Raw genomic sequence first — 16,581 nt, forward strand, 5'->3', positions numbered from 1 at the left:
GTTAAATGGACGTTAAGTTTGATGGCGTGGCAATAAAATAACAATTAAAGAATAATATCCTCTTTATTGTTCTATTGGTACATATATCTCTCTCTTTTAAATGAAAATTTAATTAACTATATCATTATAATATTTGAAATTTCCCATGGTAACATTGAACTTTGATAGATTACACATGATACCTCTAATTTTAAGTTTCTACAAATGGTACCCCTGTGTTCACCTTTTTCTTTCCCAGAATATCATTTGACAACTTTCGTCATTACTCTTATGACTTGTGACTCTTTTTTCTTTTGTTATCTGTTACACAAACACTTCATCATCTAATTCCTAATTCCATATTTTATTTAATAAACTAACATCTAATACCTAAATAATAAAACACAAATAGCATGGCATGCTCAGTTACTCATCTAGTTACTCATAGGAGTAACGACATTATGAAAAAATTAAACACAAGGGTATTATATGTAGAAACTTAAAATTAGGGGTATTATGTGTAATCTACCAAAATTCGAGGGTACAATGAAAAATTTCCGTTATAATATTTACCATTTTATCGCTATTTCTCCCACCTAAAAAAATGTTACAACTTTAAAAATTTAACATTTAATTCAAGATTATATTTAAAGTCTCTTATATAATAAGTATACTTTGAGAGATTCAATATATTTGGGGTGATACCTAAGTTCCAAGGATAAATCCTATTTATAATCATAGGATCACCTCACCTTATGATAATCTTCTGATGTGGGACAATTCAACTATTTATACGTAGTATATATTTATCACACCTACATTATTTTTCAATATAAGACGAATAACATATTTACAAGTACACCATATTTTTTGAACCTAATTCGACATCCAACCTGATTTAATAATAAGAAAATACTATATTATCTATTAATATTCATACGTTTGTTTTCTATTTTTTTTATCATAATTAAAATATATGCAAATGATATGAACCTATACTCTAATAATAGAATTTTTTTTAATCAATTCTAATTATATTATTTAAACGTAGTATATTTACCACACCTACATTATTTTCAATGTGGGACATATAAAATCTATAGGTAGAAAATAATGATATAAACTTTTAAGAGCTCTCCAAGACAATACTTAACAAACTCAAAAGATTTTGGGTTATGACTTCTATTTATAAATATAAGATCACTCTGCCTTATGGTAGTCTTCCGAGGTGGGACAATTCTAATATATATACATAGTATATTCACCACACTTACATTACTTTTTAATGTAGGACAAATAACATACTAAGTACACCATTTTTTTTTCGCACCTACTTTCACATCAACTCGATTTAATAATAAGAAAATACAATAGAATCTACACTCTAATGATAGCATTTTTTTGTCACCATCTAATTATATAATTTTCATACGATACTTTTTTGTCAAATGAAATATAAAGTTTTTATATCAAAATTATAAACATCACTTTAATATAATATAGGAAATGTATATATATGAGACAATTCTATTATTTATACATAATATATTCACCACACATACATTATTTTTCAATGTGGGACATATAACATACTAAAAAGTACATATCTTTTATATATAAATTTTTTGTGTTAATACCTAAGTTTCAAAGATGCCTCATATTTAAATTTATAGAATCACCCTACTAAAAAGTACATATCTTTTATATACTATTCTTTCGATGTGAGATACATAATTTAATTATTTAGACGTAGTATGTTCATCATGCCTACATTATTTTTCAATGTGAAAGATATAACATACCAAGAAGTAATTGTCTCTTCTTAAAAAAACCATTATTGTATACGTATTATTTTTCTTTGAAGGTAAAACCACTTAGTCTCGATCGACGATCATTAGATAGGGATCTCTATATCGTACATATAACGACACATTAACGCTCTATTAGTGTATTCAGAAGACAACCATTAGTAAAATCTTTAGTTTTGTACTGTGTTAGGAGACAACCATTAGTAAAACTCTTTGTTTTGTATTGTGCTTTAACTTTGTGTATGTTGTAATGTTGTTCATTATAGGTTGCCTATGTGACACCAATATTATTAAGTGATTTTTGCTTCTCTTGTTCATGTTCTTAACTATTTCCCGAGTAGTTATCATCAATCTCCACTTTATTTTTTATATCATATCGTAGAGATAATAGTAGAAAATCTTAAGAGAGCTCTTTAAAACAATATTTATGAGACTCAAAAATTTTTGGGTTGATACATAAGTTCCAAATATGTCTCCTATTTATAATCATAGGATCACACTACCTTATACTAATCTTTCGATGTGGGACAATTCTACTATTTATATGTAGTATATTCACCACACCTACTTATTTTCCAAAGTGGGACAAAACATACTAAAAAGTACACAATTTTACATATTAAGAAGTACACCATCTTTAATATGTGCAAATAATATGAAATTTATACTCTAATGATAGCATTTTTTACCACAAAGCTAATTATATTATTTTCATATTTTTTTTAACGATATTTTTTTGCCAAATGAAATGTAAAAGTTTGATATAAAAATTAGAAATATCACTTGAATATAATTTAGAAAATATACATATTATAATAATTAAAAGATTCTCTACTTTATTTTTTACATCAAAAATTATACTTTCCTAAATTGATTTTTGATGATGTGGACGCTCTCAGAACGCTCTTATTTTCCAATGTGGGACAAAACATACTAAAAAGTACACAATTTTACATATTAAGAAGTACACCATCTTTAATATGTGCAAATAATATGAAATTTATACTCTAATGATAGCATTTTTTACCACAAAGCTAATTATATTATTTTCATATTTTTTTTAACGATATTTTTTTGCCAAATGAAATGTAAAAGTTTGATATAAAAATTAGAAATATCACTTGAATATAATTTAGAAAATATACATATTATAATAATTAAAAGATTCTCTACTTTATTTTTTACATCAAAAATTATACTTTCCTAAATTGATTTTTGATGATGTGGACGCTCTCAGAACGCTCGAAAAAACTCTCTTTTATATATATATATATATATATATATATATATATATATATAGATTTGTCCATATTTTTTTAGCTTTGCTATGCGAAACATACAATCAAACAAAAGTCTAAGCCAACGGTTGATACAACATTCAATCAACAATGGTCTTCCCTAGCGTCTTAAAAATAAAACGGGTTAAATAATACTCCACTCGTATAGATGAGACAAATCTTTTATTAATCTCGATACATTCTGTTTCTGTATTATTTGAATTGACCCTGCCTCAATGGCTCCCGCAATTTGCGGGGTAGGGGGAGGGAGGTTAGATATATGAAGTTTTACCCTTGTGTTTGCAACACAAAGAGACCGTTTCCAAATAGCCAAGAGAATCCTTTAATATCCCTCAGTTGACAATCCTTTAGGCAAACTAGGGACATCAACGTGATCTGAATTAACACCATATAAGAGAATCATTAAAACCTAGATAATGGTTATGAACAAATCAAAGTTTTAGTATATCTATATTCTATAGTACTATATATACATTGATTTCTTCCACTTTTTTTTTTTTTTTTTTTTTTTACATATTCGTGCAAAAGGAGAATATATATCTTGAATGGATCAGCAAGAATAATAATACTACGTACTTAGCAAAAACAAAGGACTTTGAAACAATCTACCTAAAATTCAATGCCAGCAAAGGAAAGCATGTCTGTGATGGATCCAGCACTAAGGGAAGCTGCGATAATCGGAGATGTGAACTTCCTTATACAAGCAATATCTACGAAACCTTCTGAATACTTCCTTGCTCAATCTTCCAAGGATGACAACAAAGATGGCATTGCAGGAAACATCTTTCACCTCGCCGCAAGGAAGAACAAGGTGGACTTCTTCAAGGAGGCTATGAAAAGTCTTGACAAAAAACATAAGAAACAACTCGTCTTCAAGACAGACGAGAATAAATGGACACCTCTCCATGTAGGGGCCCTAAAAGGCAAGAAGAACCATAAGATTGTTCAACTAATCCTGGACTATTATGTCACCTTGTCCAAAGATGGTAGTGTTGCTAAGAAACCGTGGATGGCGCTGACTTCGGGTAAGAGGACGCCGCTGCATGTTGCCTTAAAAGACGGTAAGGAGAATGAGAAATCTGCAATGAAGATATTGAAAATGGATGTGGAATTACTGAGCGGAATGGTTGACAAGAAGGGTATCAGCCCGCTTTTTCATGCACTCAAACATGGGTTCAATAAAGTAGCTGAGACCATCTTGGCGTGTCCCTTGTCCTGTATTAGTTTCAGCGGCAAATATGGTGCCACGCCTCTTCATTTCGCCCCTAATTGCTCAGGTATGCATGCCCCTTTGGTTTACAATCATTAAACCTATTCGTTGTTTGGCTGATCAACAAACTGCAATTTCCTGTGAAAATCCAATTCGCAGGAATTAAATTTGTCAACCAAATTCTAATGAATATTAAACTAACATATTTGGAAATGTAGAGAAGGTTTTCAGGTTGCTGCTTAATAAACATCCAGAGTGCATTGATACAATAGATGACCGAGGATTCTCTGTGCTTCATCAATGGGCCGAAATAGGCGAGGCCTGGCCGTGTAAGCTGCTTCTATCAGGTGGTGACTATCCAGAAGTGAGGACAAAAATCTTCAAGGACTTGCTTTGTTCCGCAGACAAAAAGAACACCCTTACATATTGCCGCAGAAAACAAAGAAACAGAACTTGGGCAAATCTTGGTACGTGGGTACCAGGAACAAGTGACCGCAGGTCAAGGGGAAATCCAAGAGTCGGTGTCAACAGGATGTCCTCCTTGGACCATTAAGAACAAATCTGGTAACACCCCGATACACATGGCCTTGTACCCGAGGGCCAAACATGAAGAACTTGTACTGGAGATCTTGTTGATTGATCCAACATCGCATAAGACGCGTAACAACAAGGGTGAAAGTCCCTTCTTTCTTGCTGTCAAGTCAGGATGTGAAAGAGTTGCGGAAGAAATATTGAGGATTGAAGATCCTCTTTTCGACATGCTTCATCGCAATGACGGAGTTACTATTCTTCACAATTTGTCCTCTTGTTCCGGTGAGTAGTTTTTATGATGATATGACACTATTAATTCCCCCATTATAATTCTTCCAACAAGTACTAATAAATAACTCGGGTTTTTCTTAAAGAGAAGTTTGATTTTGAACACAGAGGGATTTGCTAAGAGATTGCTTAAGAAGTATTGGTGGATGATCAACTTGGCGGACGACAGCAGAAAAACAGCCCTTGACAGAGCCAAAAAAGCAGAAGCTCTTTGGCTAGTAAGTATGTTAAAGGACCCTTCTCTTATAGTACAAAAAGAGTACTTAGATTGGATTGCTGCATGTCAAAGAGACGAAATTCCCGCTGTTCTGGCCTTCATTGATCATTGGCAAGACCTTCAAAGGGCTTGCTGCCCGGAAAACACCACTCCTTTACACCACCTAGAGTTACCAAGTTACGAAGATCTGAATTTTCTTAAAATTCCGTCAATTGGAGAGCTCAAGAACAAAACTGATCATGACGGTGCAACGCCTTTGCACCGTGCACTGGAGCGAAAGGATATACTTCTTGCTAAGGTACTTCTCCTTGATTCTGGGGTAGAGCGGATCATCAAAGACCATAATGGTAGAACTGCGATGGACTTGCTTGACGAGCTTTGCGCTGAGGATGCTGACTGGGTATGTTTAACCATACTAAATTTTATGAATGACAAGTGTTATCTCAGCTGATTGTGATTGATCAATTTGAAACAATTACTTGCAGAAGATAATGTGGAAGCAAATCAATGTAAATTCGCACCCCAAAACATCATATATTCAAGTAATTCAACCCGGGACCAATTTGGAGCAAATGCAAACTACCTTATCAGTTGTTGCTTCACTTTTAGCGACAATTACATTCGCGGCAGTCATTACTGGTGGCTTTAACAGTAACAACAATGGGGGTTCCCTTCTTGAAAACTCACCACGTTTCTTAATATTTTTACTGGCAGATGTGTATGCAATGTGTGCTTCCATGTTGGTCCTCCTCTGCTTGATAAGGTCTATGGTTTCTAACCCCGACATGGCTCAGTTATTGGTGGATCGTAGTGTGTTGATACTCATGCATTCCTTATATGCCACTTTGGTAGCGTTTATGACGAGCATCTTTACCGTGATATATCACAGTTCCTTATGGGCAGCCATACTTATCATTGTCATGTGCATTATCATTGGAATCTTATCAACTAGGACCATTTTGCGTAATGTGACTGCCAAATTAATTCCTGCTTCAAAGACTATTACGAAAGATTGGCTGCAGTTGCTTGAAGAGGTAAGTTATCTCCGAAGACCATATATTTCTCTTTTTTCTTTTGAGAAATTTCACATCAGTGATCTCTGCTAAATGCGAGTCATCCTCCAAAATCCTAATTTTTTTTTGAGTTACTAAATCCCGAGTATTGAAGGGGAATCTTGGCGCACCAGTTAGGGTGCTGCTTTGTGACCGTGAGGTCATGGGTTCAAGTCCTTGGAGCGGCCTCTTGACAAAATGGCAAGGGAAGGCTTGCCCTATTACACTCTAGTGGTGGGACCCTTCCCTAGACCCTGACGCCATTGTGCAACGGGCTGCCCTTTACTAAATCCTGAGTATTGAGGGCATAGAAAAACATAAAACTTTTGAATTTTCTGAATATCACAGAAATAATGAATTAATGACCAATCCTAAGTTTTACTTTTCGAAAATTCAAATAAATAACCATAGTTTGCTTAATCTTCTCGTAAATTGATTATTTTTAGAACATCAAAAACACAAATTGTTAGAACTGGTATCAAAAAATTTTAGTCTATAACCCAAAATGACTTGAAACAGTTCAGAATTTTGGGGTCAGGGTCCGATTTATAAAACATGAAATTCGAAAAAAGAAATGTTGAAAACTTGTACTATCATATATTCATATGTATAAACATGAAAGACAAAATAAAAAATTAAATGAGAAAAAGAAATGATATATATGGCAGAAAATTAATGTTGATAGTTTCGGGATCATTTACATAAGCTACGCCTCAAAAAATTTCTCTATCCCCAGTTGCAGTTTTTATTCACAAAGTCGTACTCTGTAATGTTCATGTAAATGATTTGACATTAAAAGAAATTCTTCTTGATCCATATGATAATATCCCATCTTGAATCCGCGATGATGATAATGACGCATTTTAATTGCCTTTTAATTATATTGTTTTACAGTTTGTAGAGTCTAACCGGCACATCTTAACGAGAAATGACAACTTTTAGAAGCAGCAAAAACAAGCAAATCTTCATGAATATGGATGAAGCTTGAAGTTTAATGTAAGTTGTTGGAATTGTGGCCAGATCCAATTTTTATATAATGTCTTAAACATACTCCGTATTTCATATGGCGTACTTTGATTATTGCCAAGTGTTAATACAAAAGATAATTTCTTGATTAAACTGATACATTGATTTGAGACCGTCTGTTAAAAATACTAATTGACTAATTGCCATGAGTATGGACTGCTTCTGTATTTTGTCTACAAAATTTTCTCACAAATTCACAGATTTAACAAGAACTGTCCATCAAAGATGTTAAGAGCAAATAATACCTGCAGGCTGCAGCTGGTTAACTTGATGAACCAAATAACAGTCAGGTACAGGTTTTTTTGAAGGATGTCGACTGAGCCCTGGAAAGTATAGAACACCACACAAGTTATTTTCATTCGAGACAAAAATGCAATCCTGAATAAAGCACTCATGCAAACATGCATACCATAGAGATATACTCACCAGGAGACTGTTCCTTCACAAGCGGCTCCGACTGTAAGATCTCATTGTCAACACTCTACAACAAAATCGACAAAGATTAGAGCAACGCTTATATTACTGTTCAGAAAACTTGCTGAATTTTTAGTTATGAGTTTCTGAATAAATCTACAGGGTGCAGTAAGTTGCACATATATTACAGAGAATTGTGATGTACTTCACTTAAGATGAACTAGTCTCATATTCAAATAAACCAACTTCAAACATTTCTCCACTTTCGTTAATACTCCGTAACAAGTTCTCCAATAAAAACTACTCAAAGTACAGCAACATCAACATTCATCCAATGTAGCCTAATGCCTAGAATTCAGAAAGAATCTTCCGCTTACGCCGAGGTAAATATGCGCATTGAATTGGGTTTTACAAGACCCATCAAACCCTATTTACCCAAAAATGTGATTCCACAATATGAAAGATTACAACCATGATCATAACCCATTATTCCATACACTTAATTACTGCAAAAGATGAAATCTTTAATCAATTTAACTTCTCAGTAATCACAACAAAGTAATAATCAAACACGGTAACAATCAATTAACCTCAACAACTGAAAACCCACTAATCTATACACTTAATTACTGCAAAAATGAAAACTTTAATCAATTTAACCCCTAAATAATCCCAGCAAAGCAATAATCAATCATGGTAACAATCAATTAACCACAAAAACTACAATTGAGCTAAAAAGGTAACCACCCATGTTAATTGAACAGTAAAAATATGGAAAAGTGAATAAAAGTTACCCGGTAACCACCCACAGTAGCGAAGAGATTGTAAAAACGGGAATTAATGAAGTTGAAAACGACGGCGTTTACCTCAGTAAGTACTAAGTTGATTAGTAACTTTGAAGTCTTTTTATTTTTTAATTTTTTTTTTTCTGGTTGATACGGGTACGGATCCGAATAACACTACTCCAAATGACACTACTCAAGTCTCGTTATTTTCAAGCTCGGCGTCTCGGTTCGTGAGCTTGGTTTCATACGTTGGATTTGCCTAGTTACAAGATTCCTACAATATTCAAGTTCCACTTTAAATTTAGTTAATTAAGGGATTGTTCTCCCTGTTTTCGTGAGTGTTGTTTATGCGTGTTTAATGGCCTTTAGCTGCTAGAATTATGGCCTAAATTAAGGATTTGTTTTGTCTTTAGTGGCTTTTGTTTATAGCCTTGTACGGCTAGTTGAAAGGCTATTTATAGTCTTCAATTTCATGGTTTTTCAGATCATTCAGAAGTTTAATCAAAATTCACAAAATTGCTTGTTGGCATTTGTTCTTTGTTAATTGTTCAAACGCGTCTTTGAATATTTAACTTGTTCGTACTCAATAGGTCTTGAGTTCGTTCGTCGTTGTAGAATTATAGGTCTAATTCTTCAACTATCTATCCGTTCCTTACAATTATTAAACTCAAACTCTGTTCGTGTATTTTATTCCGCTTCCGCATATTATAATTCGTATCATTTGTGGTATCAGAGCTTCGGCTCTTGATTTTCCATTAAAATCGAGACGATCCTAAGTTTCGATTCTATTCAAAAAAAAAAAAAAAAAAAAAAAAAAAAAAAAAAAAAATTACTGTTCACGTGTGACGGTACTGTTCATCAAAAAAAAAAAAAAAGGCACATACTGTTCTAATGGCAGACTTTGATGATGACATGCTTCTCAATCAAGTTCGTGACCTGCTCCGCAATCACCCCATCGAAACCGACTTCGCCCAAAAAAACAGACGAGTTCAAAGTCTCGTAACTTCTCGAGTTCGTTGGTGGGACCAACCCGGAGGATTATTTGGATTGGGAAAGGAAGATCGATCGCTTGTTCGATTTTAAAGATCTCAAATGACGAGAAGAGATGCAAATATGCTATTCTCGAGATTAAGCAAAGGGGCGTCACTTTGGTACGAGGGATTGAAGGCGAAACGATCTCGCTACTGGGAAGGACAAGATTTCTTCGTGGGATTCCCTAAAGCGAAAATTGAGAAAGAGGTATGTACCACTACGCATAAACCGAGTGTTTATCGTAAAATTGCGGATTTTATGCAAGAAAAATTGAGTGTTGCCGAATATATAGATGAGTTTGAAAAATTAATTTTAATGGGGGAATTAGAGGAGAATGAGGAACAAAAAATGTCACGATTTCTTCGTGGTGTAAACCGTCACATAGCCAATACAAATCGAGTTATACCCGTATTGATTTTGATACCCTATGTACCTTATGCCTAAAAATCGAAGCCCAAGGGAAGTTCAAAACAGGAGGGTCAAGCAAAGAATACAAGAGTCCCTATACTTATTCCAAACCCGTTTTTCCCCTAAAACAACACCTACTCCAAATTCAATAAATTCGCCCAAAGCCACTCCAAAACCACCGAGTCGGGGAAGGAGACGAGTTTGTCGAAGGTTCGTTGTTTTAAATGTCAGGGGTTCGGTCACTTTCAGAGTGCGTGCCCGAATGAAGGGTAGTGACATTAAGGGAGGCTAGGGAGTATCTAGATGATGTGGCCGAGGAAGAGGAGCGGCTGGGTGACATATTTAATTTTGATGAGGGTGAGGGAGAAGAAGAGGTGGAAGAGGGTTATGAGGCTCCGATATATGACACGTTGTTAGTTCTCCGTTCGTTGCAAGTTCAGGTCGAGTCTATTGATTCGGATCAGCGGGAACAATTATTCCACACCAAATGCCAAGTCAAAAACAAATGGTGTAGCGTAATTATAGATGGTGGAAGTCGTACTAATGTGGCCTCGGAGGAGATGGTTTCTAAGTTGGGTTTAACCACGGTTGCGCATCCTAAGCCTTACGCGCTACATTGGTTGAACGATGGAAACAGCGTGAAGGTGACTAGGCAGGCTCGGGTGGGCTTGTCGATGGGTTCTTATGTCGATGAAGTACTTTGTGACGTCATCCCTATGGATGCTTGTCACGTTTTACTAGGGAGACCGTGGCAGTTTGATCGAGACGTTGTGCACCAAGGGAGAAGCAACGAGTATGTGTTGAGGGACAATGGTAAAAAAATTGTTCTAAAACCAATGTCTTCTCAAGCTATTCGTTCCATGAGCACCAAAAAGAAGAAGACAACGATGTTGGTTAAGGAGCGGGAAATTGAGCAAGCTATTGATCGAGGGGAGCTTGTTTATCTCCTCTTAGCCAAGGAGGAATCGGTTTTGGACAGGGTTCTGTCGGTTGGCAGTCCCGTTGATGGGTTGCTACGGGAATTCGCGGATGTCTTTCCCGACGATTTGCCACCAGGGTTACCTCCTATTCGAGGGATCGAGCATCAAGTCGATCTTGTTCCCGGGGCGCCATTGCCAAACAAGGCGGCGTATAGGTGTAATCCAGAGGAAGCTAAGGAGCTTCAAGGGCAGATTAATGAATTGATGGAGCGTGGTTATTTGCGTGAAAGTATGAGTCCGTGTGCGGTACCGGTCTTACTTGTACCAAAGAAGGATGGGTCATGGCGTATGTGTGTTGATTCAAGAGCGGTCAACAACATCACTATTAAATATCGGTTTCCTATTCCACGACTTGATGACTTGCTTGATGAATTACACGGCTCTAAATTATTTTCTAAGATTGATTTGCGAAGCGGATATCATCAAATCCGTATGCGTGAGGGTGACGAGTGGAAGACTGCGTTCAAGACAAAGTACGGGTTATATGAGTGGACCGTCATGCCGTTCGGTCTCACTAATGCTCCGAGTACGTTTATGCGCCTAATGAATGAACTGCTGAAGGCGTTTTTGGGCAAATTTGTGGTCGTCTACCTTGACGATATTCTGGTTTATAGCCGGAATTTACAAAAGCATCTAGAGCATCTTAGGATGGTTTTCGAGACACTTAGAGAGCAAAAACTATATGGGAAACGCGAGAAATGTTCCTTCTTGGAAGAAAAGATTTTGTTCTTGGGTTATGTGGTGTCGGGAGATGGAGTGGAGGTCGACCAATCCAAGGTCGATGCAATACGGACCTGGCCGTCACCGTGTTCAGTCACTGAGGTAAGGTCTTTTCTTGGTCTTGCTTCGTTTTATCGCCGTTTTATTCATAACTTTAGTACCATTGCAAGTCCAATGACGGAATGTCTCAAGAAGGGTACGTTTATGTGGGGAGAAGCTGCCCAAGCTTCGTTCGAATTATTGAAAGAAAGATTGAGCCAGGCACCCATTTTGGCTTTACCCAATTTTTCGCAACCTTTCGAGGTTGAATGTGACGCTAGCGGGGTCGGTATCGGGGCTGTTTTAAAGCAAGGGGGTCGGCCAGTGGCCTTCTTTTCAGAAAAATTGGGGGGTGCTCGTTTGAGATATTGTACCTACGATAAGGAGTTCTACGCCATAGTTAGAGCGCTCATGTATTGGAGTCATTATTTACGGCCTAATCATTTCATTTTACACTCCGATCACGAGTCTTTAAAATACATCAACGGGCAGCAAAATTTAAGTCCTCGTCATGCCAAATGGGTTGAATTTTTGCAAGCTTTTCATTTTTCTTCCAAGTACAAAAATGGGAAAACTAATATCGTAGCTGACGCATTGTCGCGACGGTATTCTTTAACTACCATGCTTAATGCTAAACTACTTGGGTTTGAAATGTTGAAAACTTATTATGGAAAAGACGTGGATTTTGGGGAATTATTTAGCAAAGGCTTGGTTGGAGTCAATGGTGAGTTCATTTTACAAGATGGTTTCTTATTTAAGGGGAACCGTCTTTGTATTCCGAGACATCCAATTCGGGAACTGTTGGTTCGGGAGGCTCATGGGGGTGGTTTGGCGGGACATTTTGGTGTAGCTAAGACCATGGAGTTGCTTAAAGAACATTTTTTTTGGCCTAAAATGTTCGGGGATGTGTCGAAAATCGTAGCTAAGTGTGTGACGTGCAAGGTAGCCAAGAGTGCGTTCAAACCAGGCCCGTATATTCCATTGCCGGTCCCTGTAAGACCTTGGGAGGACGTTTCTATGGACTTCATTGTTGCATTGCCCCGTACTCAAAGAGGTAAGGATGCGATTATGGTGGTTGTTGATCGGTTTTCGAAAATGGCTCACTTTATTCCGTGTCACAAGACCGACGACGCTGGTAATGTCGCGGATTTGTACTATAAGGAGGTGGTTCGTTTGCATGGTATTCCCAAGACAATCGTCTCCGACCGTGATTCTAAATTTTTGAGCTATTTCTGGAATACTTTGTGGAGAAAGGTGGGTACGAAACTTTTGTTTAGCACTTCACATCATCCGCAAACGGATGGGCAAACCGAGGTCACAAACCGAACCTTGGGTACTTTATTGCGTGGGTTGGTAAGTAAGACACAAAAAGATTGGGATATTAAGCTAGCTCATGCCGAGTTCGCTTATAACCGTGCCCCTACATATGCGACAGGTCGATCACCATTTGAAGTCGTATATGGTATTAATCCTTATTTGCCCCTCGATCTCATTCCAATGCCGAAAGGGGAACTAGTGCATAAGGATGCTGATTCTAAACTTAAAACTATGATGAAGCTCCATCAACAAGTCCGTGACCGAATTGTTGAAGTTAATCGCCTACCAACGAAAGGCCAATAAGCATAGAAGGCCTCGTGTTTTTGAAGAAGGTGATTTAGTGTGGGTCCATTTACGGAAAGAACGATTCCCGAGTAAGCGGAAAAATAAGCTCATGCCTCGTGCCGAGGGACCTTTTCAGGTAATTTCTCGTGTTAATGACAATGCTTATAAGGTCGAATTGCCCGGAGACTACGGTGTTCATGCCACATTTAACGTGGGTGATTTGTCCCCATATGTCGATGATGACGGTCTTGAAGAATTGAGGTCAATTCCTTTCGAAGGGGGAGGGGATGATACGGGTACGGATCCGAATAACACTACTCCAAATGACACTACTCAAGTCTCGTTATTTTCAAGCTCGGCGTCTCGGTTCGTGAGCTTGGTTTCATACGTTGGATTTGCCTAGTTACAAGATTCCTACAATATTCAAGTTCCACTTTAAATTTAGTTAATTAAGGGATTGTTCTCCCTGTTTTCGTGAGTGTTGTTTATGCGTGTTTAATGGCCTTTAGCTGCTAGAATTATGGCCTAAATTAAGGATTTGTTTTGTCTTTAGTGGCTTTTGTTTATAGCCTTGTACGGCTAGTTGAAAGGCTATTTATAGTCTTCAATTTCATGGTTTTTCAGATCATTCAGAAGTTTAATCAAAATTCACAAAATTGCTTGTTGGCATTTGTTCTTTGTTAATTGTTCAAACGCGTCTTTGAATATTTAACTTGTTCGTACTCAATAGGTCTTGAGTTCGTTCGTCGTTGTAGAATTATAGGTCTAATTCTTCAACTATCTATCCGTTCCTTACAATTATTAAACTCAAACTCTGTTCGTGTATTTTATTCCGCTTCCGCATATTATAATTCGTATCACTGGTCAACCTATCACTGGTTCACAACTTCACATCTCCTATTTTCGCCATTTTTATTTGATTTTGCTGACAAATTTTTTAGCTTGAGTTCGGGATCGAGGGGGCTTGATTGAAGCTTGAGCTCGGCCCAGAAAAAAGTTTGAGCTCGGCTCGAGTTTGAATCGAGCTTGTTTTGTCGTTATATTATTTTCACTTTCTCCTAATTTAATCTAACTAAATATAAATATTTGTAAAAAATAAATAAAATTATAGAATACTAAAAAATATTATATTATAATATTATAAACACCTAAATAACATATAATTTGAAATAAAATTAATATTACAGTAGAAAAAGTATACAAAAAATATGATAAACGAGCCCAAACGAGCTTCCAAGCCGAGCCTTGCTGAGCTCGGCTCGTATTTAACTAAGCTCGGCTCAAGCTTGTTTTGACCGAGCATGAGCTGATCTTTGATCGAGCTGATTCAGAGGGCTCGACGAGTCGGCTCATATCATTTACAGCCCTAGTACTTTGACACAAGCATCAAGAAAAGTGGAGATGGTCAATTGTTAGATGGCACATCTAGGCCCTGTTCTTTTGGACTGAAATTGTCTGAACTGAACTGAACTGAACTGAACTGAACTTAATAGAGCTGAACTGAACTGAACTGAACTTAATAAAGCTGAACTGAACTGAACTGAACTGAACTGAACTGATCTGAACTGAACTGAACTGAAATAATAATAATAAAAAGATTATATTAATAATAATAATACTAATACTAATAAATATTATAATAAAAATAATACCAATAATAATAATAAATATTATTATAATATTAATCATTAATAATAATAATATACTAATCTAATCTAATAAGATATATAAAAAATAAATATAGTAATATAATAATAAATATAGTAATAATAATAATAATAATATATTAGTATTATAAATGATAACATTAATAATAATAATAATATAATATATTAATAATAATAACTAAAAAATAAATAATAATATAATAATAATAGGTCTAATATAATAACTTATTAACATAATAATAATAAATATAATAATAATAATAAATATGTGATTAATAATATTAATAATAATAAGTATATTAATAAAATAATAAATATAAAATAATAACTTATTAATATAATAATATTAAATATAATAATAATAATAAATATGTTAAGAATAATATTAATAATAATGAATATATTAATAAAATAATAAATATAATAAATATAAATATAATAATATAAACAATACGAATTAATTATTAATAAATATAATATTAATATAATAAATATAAAAAAAATAATAATAATAATATAATAATATAATAATAATAATAATAGTAAATACATTAATGTAAAAATAATAATAATGATATCAATAAGAATAATAATAGTAATGTTGAAATAAACTAATATGAAATGAACTGAACTGAACTGAACTGATCTGAACTGAACTGAACTGAACTGAACTGAACTTATTAGAACTGAAATTAAGTCCAAAAGAACAGGGCCATATAGAGCTGATCAAGTGCGGGCCGACCCGTTTGGCCCAGCCCGTTCGGCCCGCTAAAATAGCGGGCTTGGACAAGAAAAATAAAAAATTAAACGGGTAACGGACAAGAAAACTAGGCCCGCTAGAATAAATGGACGGGCTTGGACTAAATAAAATTGCCCATGGGCGGCCCGCTATTAATAGTAACCTCATAAAAGTCCTCAAACCCTCAATCCTCGTACGTGCTCATTCCATTTGCAATTTGTACACTCTAGACCAATTACTTAGGTAGCGCAAATTAATACTTATGCTTTACGTATAAGTGGAAGATTGTCGGTATTTACACTTGTCGTATAAAGATTCTCCGAAAATGGACATGCTAACGGGAGTGTATGTAACCGCTAATAGTGCCGCATAAATACCGAGGCAAAAATGAACTTTTGATGTTTGGAGTAGAACATTGCCAAACTTGTGTTTTTTCCAAAATCTAGTAAACTTATCTTTTGAAAATTAGTATACTTTTTTAAGAGTAAGTTTTTAAAGACAATTGTTAAGATTTAGGAGGATGTAGCGATAACTAACTCGTGTTTTAATAGAAACACTAATTTTTGTATTTTTTTAGTCAGGCCCGTGGGCCGGCCCGCTCTCTTGAAGTGGGCGGGTACGAACAATGAAAAATGGCCCGTTTAGCGGGCTCGGGTTATAAAATACGGCCCGTTGGACACTTTTTTAGCAGCTAGGCCCAACCCATGTCCGGCCCAAGCCCGCTTTTGATCAGCTATACACATCTACCTAATTGAGTGCGAAAAATCAAATTGTCAATCAAATACA

General features: G+C 35.5%; 1 long non-coding RNA gene across 1 annotated transcript; it reads right to left on the bottom strand.

The window, feature by feature from the left end:
• Nucleotides 1-3,595: 3,595 nt before the first annotated feature.
• Nucleotides 3,596-14,329, bottom strand: LOC141656473 (uncharacterized). Its single transcript, XR_012548509.1, has 5 exons — nt 14,251-14,329; nt 8,618-8,751; nt 7,836-7,890; nt 7,655-7,732; nt 3,596-6,675 (listed from the first exon to the last, which is right to left on the bottom strand). It is a non-coding gene; the product is annotated as an uncharacterized LOC141656473 (long non-coding RNA).
• Nucleotides 14,330-16,581: the final 2,252 nt, after the last annotated feature.

Source organism: Silene latifolia, chromosome 5 (assembly GCF_048544455.1).
Source record: "Silene latifolia isolate original U9 population chromosome 5, ASM4854445v1, whole genome shotgun sequence".
Taxonomy (NCBI): domain Eukaryota; kingdom Viridiplantae; phylum Streptophyta; class Magnoliopsida; order Caryophyllales; family Caryophyllaceae; genus Silene; species Silene latifolia.